Source organism: Oncorhynchus gorbuscha, linkage group LG03 (genome assembly GCF_021184085.1).
Source record: "Oncorhynchus gorbuscha isolate QuinsamMale2020 ecotype Even-year linkage group LG03, OgorEven_v1.0, whole genome shotgun sequence".
NCBI classification, from domain to species: domain Eukaryota; kingdom Metazoa; phylum Chordata; class Actinopteri; order Salmoniformes; family Salmonidae; genus Oncorhynchus; species Oncorhynchus gorbuscha.
Window position 1 is genome coordinate 62475726 of NC_060175.1, and position 12063 is coordinate 62487788.

Genomic DNA, 12063 nt, shown 5'->3' on the forward strand with positions numbered 1-12063 from the left:
CAGCGACTACAGATTCTCGTAACACTGCCGTCGAGATCCAAGGAGCCATGCTCGGCAGACACGAGCAGGAATTGTCTGCTGCTCGTCATGCCGTTGAAAACCTGGCCGCTCAGGTTTCCGACCTCTCTGGACAGTTCCAGAGTCTTCGTCTTGTGCCACCTGCTACTTCCTGGTCTGCCGAGCCTCCGGAACCTAAGGTTAATAACCCACCTTGTTACTCCGGGCAGCCCACGGAGTGCCGCTCCTTTCTCACCCAGTGTGATATTGTGTTCTCTCTCCAACCCAACACATACTCTAGAGAGAGAGCTCGGGTTGCTTACGTCATATCACTCCTTACTGGCCGGGCTCGAGAGTGGGGCACAGCTATCTGGGAGGCAAGGGCTGATTGTTCTAACAATTACCTGAACTTTAAAGAGGAGATGATTCGGGTTTTTGATCGTTCAGTTTTTGGTAGGGAGGCTTCTAGGGCCCTGGCTTCCCTATGTCAAGGTGATCGATCCATAACGGATTACTCTATAGAGTTTCGCACTCTTGCTGCCTCTAGTGACTGGAACGAGCCGGCGCTGCTCGCTCGTTTTCTGGAGGGACTCCACGCAGAGGTTAAAGATGAGATTCTCTCCCGGGAGGTTCCTTCCAGTGTGGACTCTTTGATTGCACTCGCCATCCGCATAGAACGACGGGTAGATCTTCGTCACCAAGCTCGTGGAAGAGAGCTCGCGTTAACGGTGTTTCCCCTCTCCGCATCGCAACCATCTCCCTCCTCTGGCTCAGAGACTGAGCCCATGCAGCTGGGAGGTATTCGCATCTCGACTAAGGAGAGGGAACGGAGGATCACCAACCGCCTGTGCCTCTATTGCGGACTTGCTGGACATTTTGTCAATTCATGTCCAGTAAAAGCCAGAGCTCATCAGTAAGCGGAGGGCTACTGGTGAGCGCTACTACTCAGGTCTCTCCATCAAGATCCTGTACTACTATGTCGGTCCATCTACGCTGGACCGGTTCGGGTGCTACATGCAGTGCCTTGATAGACTCTGGGGCTGAGGGTTGTTTTATGGACGAAGCATGGGCTCGGAAACATGACATTCCTCTCAGACAGTTAGGGAAGCCTACGCCCATGTTCGCCTTAGATGGTAGTCATCTCCCCAGTATCAGATATGAGACACTACCTTTAACCCTCACAGTATCTGGTAACCACAGTGAGACTATTTCCTTTTTGATTTTTCGTTCACCTTTTACACCTGTTGTTTTGGGTCATCCCTGGCTAGTATGTCATAATCCTTCTATTAATTGGTCTAGTAATTCTATCCTATCCTGGAACGTTTCTTGTCATGTGAAGTGTTTAATGTCTGCTATCCCTCCCGTTTCTTCTGTCCCCACTTCTCAGGAGGAACCTGGCGATTTGACAGGAGTGCCGGAGGAATATCATGATCTGCGCACGGTCTTCAGTCGGTCCAGAGCCAACTCCCTTCCTCCTCACCGGTCGTATGATTGTAGTATTGATCTCCTTCCGGGGACCACTCCTCCTCGGGGTAGACTATACTCTCTGTCGGCTCCCGAACGTAAGGCTCTCGAGGATTATTTGTCTGTGTCTCTTGAGGCCGGCACCGTAGTGCCTTCTTCCTCCCCTACCGGGGCGGGGGTTTTTTTGTTAAGAAGAAGGACGGTACTCTGCGCCCCTGCGTGGATTATCGAGGGCTGAATGACATAACGGTTAAGAATCGTTATCCGCTTCCCCTTATGTCATCAGCCTTCGAGATTCTGCAGGGAGCCAGGTTCTTTACTAAGTTGGACCTTCGTAACGCTTACCATCTCGTGCGCATCAGAGAGGGGGACGAGTGGAAAACGGCGTTTAACACTCCGTTAGGGCATTTTGAGTACCGGGTTCTGCCGTTTGGTCTCGCTAATGCGCCAGCTGTTTTTCAGGCATTAGTTATTGATGTTCTGAGAGACATGCTGAACATCTTTGTTTTTGTCTACCTTGACGATATCCTGATTTTTTCACCATCACTCGAGATTCATGTTCAGCACGTTCGACGTGTACTCCAGCGCCTTTTAGAGAATTGTCTCTACGTGAAGTCTGAGAAGTGCTCTTTTCATGTCTCCTCCGTCACTTTTCTCGGTTCTGTTATTTCCGCTGAAGGCATTCAGATGGATCCCGCTAAGGTCCAGGCTGTCAGTGATTGGCCCGTTCCAAGGTCACGTGTCGAGTTGCAGCGCTTTCTAGGTTTCGCTAATTTCTATCGGTGTTTCATTCGTAATTTCGGTCAAGTTGCTGCCCCTCTCACAGCTCTTACTTCTGTCAAGACGTGTTTTAAGTGGTCCGGTTCCGCCCAGGGAGCTTTTGATCTTCTCAAGAAACGTTTTACGTCCGCTCCTATCCTCGTTACTCCTGACGTCACTAAACAATTCATTGTCGAGGTTGACGCTTCAGAGGTAGGCGTGGGAGCCATTCTATCCCAGCGCTTCCAGTCTGACGATAAGGTTCATCCTTGCGCTTATTTCTCTCATCGCCTGTCGCCATCGGAACGCAACTATGATGTGGGTAACCGCGAACTGCTCGCCATCCGCTTAGCCCTAGGCGAATGGCGACAGTGGTTGGAGGGCGACCGTTCCTTTTGTCGTTTGGACAGACCATAAGAACGTTGAGTACATCCGTTCTGCCAAACGACTTAATGCACGTCAAGCTCGTTGGGCGTTGTTTTTCGCTCGTTTCGAGTTTGTGATTTCTTACCGTCCGGGTAGTAAGAACACCAAGCCTGATGCCTTATCCCATCTCTTTAGTTCTTCTGTGGCTTCTACTGATCCCGAGGGGATTCTTCCTTATGGGCGTGTTGTCGGGTTGACAGTCTGGGGAATTGAAAGACAGGTTAAGCAAGCACTCACGCACACTGCGTCACCGCGCGCTTGTCCTAGTAACCTTCTTTTCGTTCCTGTTTCTACTCGTCTGGCTGTTCTTCAGTGGGCTCACTCTGCCAAGTTAGCTGGTCATCCCGGCGTTCGAGGTACTCTTGCTTCTATTCGCCAGCGCTTTTGGTGGCCTACTCAGGAGCGTGACACGCGCCGTTTCGTGGCTGCTTGTTCGGACTGCGCGCAGACTAAGTCAGGTAACTCTCCTCCTGCCGGTCGTCTCAGACCGCTTCCCATTCCTTCTCGACCATGGTCTCACATCGCCTTAGACTTCATTACCGGTCTGCCTTTGTCTGCGGGGAAGACTGTGATTCTTACGGTTGTCGATAGGTTCTCTAAGGCGGCACATTTCATTCCCCTCGCTAAGCTTCCTTCCGCTAAGGAGACGGCACAAATCATCATCGAGAATGTGTTCAGAATTCATGGCCTCCCGTTAGACGCCGTTTCAGACAGAGGTCCGCAATTCACGTCACAGTTTTGGAGGGAGTTCTGTCGTTTGATTGGTGCGTCCGTCAGTCTCTCTTCCGGGTTTCATCCCCAGTCTAACGGTCAAGCAGAAAGGGCCAATCAGACGATTGGTCGCATACTACGCAGCCTTTCTTTTAGAAACCCTGCGTCTTGGGCAGAACAGCTCCCCTGGGCAGAATACGCTCACAACTCGCTTCCTTCGTCTGCTACCGGGTTATCTCCGTTTCAGAGTAGTCTGGGTTACCAGCCTCCTCTGTTCTCATCCCAGCTTGCCGAGTCCAGCGTTCCCTCCGCTCAAGCGTTTGTCCAACGTTGTGAGCGCACCTGGAGGAGGGTGAGGTCTGCACTTTGCCGTTACAGGGCACAGACTGTGAGAGCCGCCAATAAACGTAGGATTAAGAGTCCTAGGTATTGTTGCGGCCAGAGAGTGTGGCTTTCCACTCGTAACCTTCCCCTTACGACAGCTTCTCGTAAGTTGACTCCGCGGTTCATTGGTCCGTTCCGTGTCTCCCAGGTCGTCAATCCTGTCGCTGTGCGACTGCTTCTTCCGCGACATCTTCGTCGCGTCCATCCTGTCTTCCATGTCTCCTGTGTCAAGCCCTTTCTTCGCACCCCGTTCGTCTTCTCCCCCCCGTCCTTGTCGAGAGCGCACCTATTTACAAGGTACGTAGGATCATGGACATGCGTTCTCGGGGACGGGGTCACCAATACTTAGTGGATTGGGAGGGTTACGGTCCTGAGGAGAGGAGTTGGGTTCCGTCTCGGGACGTGCTGGACCGTTCGCTGATTGATGATTTCCTCCGTTGCCGCCAGGATTCCTCCTCGAGTGCGCCAGGAGGCGCTCGGTGAGTGGGGGTACTGTCATGTTTTGTCTTATATTGTCTTGTCATTTTGCTTTCCCTTCTGTTCGTTTTCCCCCTGCTGGTCTTATTAGGTTCGTTCCCTTTTTTCTCTCTCCCTCCCTCTCTCTCTTCTCTCTATCGTTCCGTTCCTGCTCCCAGCTGTTCCTATTCCCCTACTCAATCATCTAGTCTTTTCACACCTGTTCCTTATCTTGCCCTCTGATTAGAGTCCCTATTTCTCCCCTTGTTTTCCGTTTCTGTCCTGTCGGATCCTTGTATATTGTTCGCCGTGCTGTGTCTTTGTCTCGCCCTGTCGTGTCTTGTTTCCCTCAGATGCTGCGTGTGAGCAGGTGTCTGAGTCTGCTACGGTCGGTGCCTTCCCGAGGCAACCTACAGTTAATGGTCGAGTCTCCAGTCTGTCCTCGTCACTACGAGTGGAATTTAGTTTTTTATGTTTTGTTTTCTGCTCTGATTGTCCAGGAGTATTGCCTATTTCCTTTACTGGAATAAAGACTCTGTTTTCGCCAAGTCGCTTTTGGGTCCTCATTCACCTGCATAACACGCTTACATTTGTAAGATTTATAGATTTATCAAAATTACATATTCATCAAAAAATAATCTGAAGAGGGTTTTGTATCAAATAATGTTGGCAAAATGTTGTATCAGCACATATCTTCTTCTCAAACTATAGTGTTGCAAAAACAATTACCACCTTCCCACTGGGGACACATGAAATGATGTTGAACCAATGTGGAATAGACGTTGAAATCTTGTATGTGCCTGTGGGTTGTTCCTTAGAGGGTTGAGGATTAACTTTGAGGATTAACTTTCAAGTACACTGAAAAAATATAAACGGACCATGCAACAATTTCCAAGATTTTATTGAGTTACAGCTTATATAAGGAAATCAGTCAATTGAAATAAATGATTTCACATGAATGGAAATCTATGGATCTATGGTCACAGACACATTTTTAAATAAGGTAGGGGCATGGTGGATCAGAAAACCAGTGAGTATCTGATGTGACCACCATTTGCCTCAAGCAGCACAACACATCCCCTTCGCATAGAGTTGATCAGGTGGTTGATTGTGGCCTGTGGAATGTTGTCCCACTCCTCTTCAAAGGCTGTGCGAGGTTTCTGGATATTGGCTGGAACTGGAACACTCTGCGGTGCACGATCCAGAGCATCCCAAACATTCTCAATGGGTGAAATGTCTGGTGAGTATGCAGGCCATGGGAGAACTGAGAAATGTTCAGCTTCCAGGATTGTGTGCAGATCCTTGCGACATGGGACCATGCATTATCATGCTGAAACATGAGGCGATGGCAGCGGATGAATGGCACAACAATGTGCCTCAGGATCTTGGCATTGATCTGATGCAATTGTGTTCATTGTCCATAGCTTGTGTCTGCCCATACCATAACCCCACCGCCACCATGGGGCACTCTGTTCATAACATTGAAATCAGCAAACCGCTCACCCACACACGCTATCTGCCACCTGGCCGGTACAGTTGAAACCAGGATTTATCCGTGAAGAATACACCTCTCCAGAGTGCCAGTGGCCATCGACGGTAAGCATTTTCCCACTGCTTGTTATTTTACATACCCCCTATGTCAAGGTCAAAATGGATAAGCATACTTACTACTAGCTAGCTAAATTACTTGCCCTGTGTCACACCTTGGTCTTAGTATTTTGTGTTTTCTTAAATTATTTCATCAGGCCAGGGTGTGACATGGGTTTATTGTGTTCTCATATTGTTTTTTTTGTAGGCATTGGGATTGTGGCTGATTAGGGGTGTGTCTAGCATAGGCTTGGCTGCCTGAGGCGGTTCTCAATCAGTCAGGTGATTCTTGTTGTCTCTGATTGGGAACCATATTTAGGTAGCCTGGGTTTCACTGTGTATTTTGTGGGTGAGTGTTCCTGTCTCTGTGTAGTGTTCACCAGATAGGCTGTAATAGGTTTTCTCGTTCCGTTTGTTGTTTTGTATATTTATAGTTATTTCATGTATCGCTATTCTTCATTAAAGAACATGAGTAACCACCACGCTGCATTTTGGTCCGACTCTCCTTCAACAGACAAACGCCGTTACACCCTGCAACTAGCTAGCTGTTCAATGGTTGGGGTCTGACTGGTTAACTTCTTAGAGAGGGATATGGAACATCCAGTCTGTGGGAAAATAACAATTTGTGCAGAAATTCTTTGGTTGTGTAAACAGTTTAATCAGCTGTCCGAGTGGCTGGTCTCAGACGATCCCGAAGGTGAAGAAGCCGGATGTGGAGGTCCTGGGCTGGCGTGATTACACGTGGTCTGCGTTTGTGAGGCCGGTTGGACGTACTGCCAAAATTCTCAAAAATGACATTTGAGGTGGCTTATGGTACAGAAATTAACATTAAATTATCTGGTAATGTTACGCCCCTGAAAACAGGGGAGAAATAATCATGAGAGTGATACGGTGTTGTATTCTCAATTCAACTTTTAGTTCAATCATTTCACAAAAGTAACACATTACAAAACAACAGACAACCCATTATACAAATAACACAGCAAAATATCTTATTAACAACGCACATGTTCATTCACAATCGACATAAGATGGCAGCTACTCTCAGTACGATGCTATTCTTCACTTCAACCGAGCAGGGCTAATATTACTCTCTTCAAACTTAAATCTAACTACCTCAAGATGTTACTAAGACACACCTTAAACACTCTTGACATATTAGCGAGTTATAACATTTAAATTACTATTTTTATCACCAATAAAGTACCTGAAAACAGGGGAGAAATAATCACGAGAGTGATAAGGTGTTGTATTCTCAATTCAACTTTTAGTTGAATGAGAAAAGACCGCGATTTTCCACAGGAATATGGGTGGAGACCAGAGCAATCGATCTCCGGCTCATAGATTAAGAGCATTTCGTAGATCACAGATTAACACTTTTAGGCACCACAAAATAAAGTAATCAATATAACGTTTACACATTACTCTCACAATTCGTACCCTTTGACAGATTTTTAACTTTAACACAATTATATGAATGTTATCAATCTCTATCAACTAATACTGAATGCATCTTTTTAACCTTAGATGTTTTAAGATTATTATTATTATATATAAGATCCTCACATACTATGGACTTACTAATACGTTTTAATGTATAACAGGCTATGAATATTTCCTTTAACCCGTCACACTCTCCCCGACAAAATAAATGTTGTCCCAACATTACCAACATTGTCTTCTTCAAAAGTCCGTATGCACTGGACCTAGAAAATCCTCTTCTGTAAGGTAGTACTTGAGCAAAGGTCAAGGGTCACAGTTCAAATATAACTACCAAGTTATATTCACAGTCCATATCTGTTGACCAGCTATATAACATAAGCAGTATTTTCTCATACTATTGATCAACAGTCCATCAATTTTAATGATCTATATGCATAGTCTGCAAATTGTCTCTTTTGACAGTCTGTGAAATCAGACAGTAGTCCATGGTCAAACATGTCAACTCTATAGCCTCATGTTTGCTGAAGCCCATACAGGTGGGAACCTGTAGCGGCTCATGATGAAGGTCATATTCATCCCCACTGTCTTCATCAGAATCTAGAGTCTATGATGCAGGCTGGTGTCTCCTCGTTTTCTGACTTTTGTCCACTTTGGTCATTTCTGGTTGTGTCTCAAAAGGTAAGTGGTCACAGGACATGAGCAGATTTCTGTGCAGGACCCTGGAGCGTCCCCTACCCTTTTCTGGTCTCAATTCATAAATTGGCAGGTCTGAACCCATTTGTCTCACCACTGTGTGAATTGTATCTTCCCAATAGTTACGGAGTTTTCCTGGTCCTCCTCTTGGTGTCAGGTTTTTAATCAGAACTCGCTCGCCAGGCTGTGGCACTGAACTCCTAACTTTAGTGTCATAGTACTTCTTACTTCTTTCAGCGGCTTTCTGAGCAACGTTTCCAGTTCTTCACGTATTCTCGCTGGTTCCTGGAACCTGCCTCTGTGCACAATCCAAAGAGCATATCAACTGGAAGCCTGGGTGATCTCCCAAACAGAAGATAAAATGGTGAATAGCCAGTCACTTCGCAACGGGTGCAGTTATAGGCATAAACCAGTTTGTTCAGAGACTCCTTCCAATTTGACTTTTGTGTCTCAGTTAGTGTCTTTAACATTTGCAACAATGTTCTGTTCATGCGTTCCGCTTGACCGTTTCCCATCGGGGCATAAGGTGTCGTCCTGGACCCAGCCATGCCACTGAGTTTCTTTAACTGATGGAACAACTGATTTTCAAATTCTCCCCCTTGGTCATGGTGGATGCGGAACAGGAACCCAAACTTCAGGGCAAAGTCATTGAAGATGAGATTTGCAGCAGTTTTACCTGACTTTGATGTGGTGGCGTAGGCTTGAGTGAAACGTGTAAAATGATCAACAATCACGAGGATGTACTCATATCCCCCTTTGCATCTGTCGAGATGAAGGAAGTCTATACATACCAGTTCAAATGGCTGTGTTGTCACAATGTTTGTTAGAGGAGCTCTTGTTGCATGGGCTGGCTTTTTCTGCTTGACACAGCTACTAGTTTTAGTTACACAGTGCTCGATGTCAGATTGCATATATGGCCAGAAGAAGCGGTCACGTACTAGTGATACAGTGCGGTCAGTACCTTGGTGTCCCATGTTATTGTGCAACTCTTCCATCACTTTTCCTTTGTACTGCTCTGGTAGAACTAACTGCTTGCGGGCTGTAGTGATTCTGTACAGAATGCCATCACTGTCTATTGTCAATTTGTCCCATTCTCTGAATAGGCATTTTGTCTTTGGACTGAATTTATTTTGCTCTTTAACTGGCGGTTTGGAACCAGACAGTTTGAAATTGAGCACAGGACGGATGACCGGATCAGATTCTTGTGCTTCTCTTATCCCATCTTTTGGGATCGAGCTGGTTGTTGCAGTGGTTGTCTCACCTTCAGCTGATACTGACATATATGCAGCTGAAAATGATCAAGGAACAACAGCCTCTTTCTGTACCTCAACTGCTTGTATCGTGGCGGCGATGATGTCTGGTGGAAGCTCCTCAGAACATTCTCTCATCAGTGACTCTACATCCAGTGGCATCCCTGACAAAGCATCTGCATCACCGTTCTCTCTGCTTGGTCTGTACTTTATTGTAAAGTGGAAATCAGCCAAGTCTGCAACCCACCTGGAAGTGGTTGCGTTCAGTTTTGCAGTCGACAGAATGTAGCAGAGCGGGTTGTTATCGCTGTATACAGTGAAGGTCGGAGCATAGTACAAATAGTCATGGAACTTATCAGTGATTGCCCATTTTAGAGATAGAAATTCTAGCTTGGTCGAGTGGAAGTGATAGGTCTTCTCAGCTGCTGTTAACGTTCGAGAGCCATAAGCAATGACCCTAAGCTTCCCCTCTTGCTTTTGATAAAGAACTGCTCCCAAGCCTTGGTGTGACGCATGAGTGTGTACAACAAATGGCTGAATGAAATCAGGGAAACCTAAAACTGGTGGGTGAAGCAAACACTCAATCAGCTGTTCAAGTGCCTGTTGATGCTGGTCAGTCCACAGGATTGGCTTGTTTGAGGGCACCACATGACTTACTTTCTTTGTTTTTGTTTTCCGTGGGTGGTCAGGTAATTTCTCTGAATCTGCTTTCAGGAGGTCATACAGGCAGCTGGCACTCCTAGAAAAGTCTTTGATGTACTGTCTGTAGTAAGTGAGTAAACCAAGCATTTTTCTGAGCTGGCCCACAGACTCTGGTCTGATTTCTTTCAATGCTCTTACTGCTTCAAAATCGGCTGGGTCAACTCGGCTGCCCTCTGCAGACACTATTCTGCCCAAATAACGGACCTGTGGTTTAAAGAGATCACACTTACTTGGTTTGAGTTTAATGCCATACTCTCTGAGACACTGCAAAACTTTTCACACATCATTCACATGGCTGTTGAATGTTTTACTGAAAACTAGCGTGTCGTCCAGATAAGGAATGCAGATGTTATCCCGGAACCCTTCCAAACACTCCTCCATACACCGCTGAAAAGCTGCAGGAGCGTTCATGTGGCCGAATGGCATACGTATCCACTCATAGAGTCCCCATGGTGTCACAAATGCTGTCAGTGGTCTGCTTTCTTCAGAGATGAACCCCTGGTGATACACTTTCCCCTGATCTAAGAGGAGAACCAGGAATTACCACCGAAACTGTCCATGATATCTTGGACCCGAGGGATGGGCTGGCGGTCGGGATGTCTTTCTGTTCAGGTCTCTGTAATCTATACACAACCGGAGGGTCCCGTCCTTCTTACGAACGCACACGACAGGTGAAGAATATGAGTTTGACTTCCTAACCCAGCCCTGGACTATGAGGTCATAAATGTAACCCTTCATCTCCTGATACAGTGGCCTGGGCACTGACATGTATGTGCGCTTTACTGGTTCAGAGTCCTTTAGAGAAATAGTCATTTTCAATCGTTCAATGCAGCCAATGTCATTGTCTGATCTGGAGAAGGAGTGATACTCTTCTCTAAGCATTTGCCTAACAACCTCTCTCTGCTCTTCAGTTAGGTGAGTTAAACCCACTGTTCAGTAGCAGTACATGGGGTTCGAACGCTGGTGTGATTTACTGTGGCTGAGGTGACAGTTTTTTCAAAGACTTGGGCAGGTAACACAGTCATAATGGTTTGTACTGTACCGATTATTGTGCGTCCTAGCAGGGCAATGTCGTGGTCAGTGGGGTTAGAGACATCAAGCAGGATAACTGGAAAAACACCTTTCCTGACTCTGACTAGTGTGTCAAAGAACTCAAGGTCGTCTGGCCACTGCGGGTTCAGGTCTGGCTGGAAAAGCATTGTCATGTCATCTTTGAAAGGCTGGGAAGCTACACGGCACTCAATCTGAATGCTACTGTGTTTTGGTACAGCAACCTTCTCTTTCTTGGTTTTCACTGCATATTCATCTGTCTGTTCTGCTCTAACAGCCTGTATAAAAGCTCTCACATTGTTTCTTTTGAGGCTTGGGAAAGCTGTTTTTACTGTACTGTATCGTTTAGTCTTTTCGGTCATTGTCAGGATGTGCTCGAAAACATTGAAACCTATGATGGGATGAGATAGGTGACAGCCTTTCATCACCAGCACCGGGATGATCAGTTCCTTTGTTTGGTCAGTTTCAGAGGCTAGCCGAAAAGTTGTTTCAATCCATCCCAGGTACGGCATTTCAGTCCCATTTGCTGCAGTCAACCTTAGATCATTAGGTGAGTCCTGGATTTCTGAAACATCTCTCAGCCTTGCGTTTGGGAGAGATTCCTCTTTCCATCGTTCATCAATGACCGATACCTGAGAGCCTGTGTCCCATAGAGCTTGGAGGTGGTGGCGATTCAGGTGACACTCAATAAGCCACTGTCTGCCGACTAGCGAGGTGACCTTACGGGGGTGGCAACCTTGAGCTAGGGATGGTAAGGAGTGGGCATTTTCCTCTGTGCAGGAAAACCTTTCACTGGTAGAGTAAATTTTCAGGTGAGTGCATTTTTCCTTATGTTTAGTCCAATGTTGGTTTTGACATATTTCGGAACAGTACAGTGTCTCTTTACATGATGAACATTGTTTCAGGTTCTCAAATGAATCTTCTCTGGCACAATTTGCACATTTATGGGACTTTTTGGTAGCTACGGTTAACACTCGTCCCTCAGCGGTAACCCGTATCCGTTTAAAGGGGCCTTCCTTGATGGTCTAGCTTCCCGGATTTTACATCTAGCTTGAAAATATTCTCCACTCCCACATCGGAAGCAGTGTGTGCAGCGTGCATCTGTTCTGGCCTGCTGGCAGACAAAACACCTCCTTGGAGC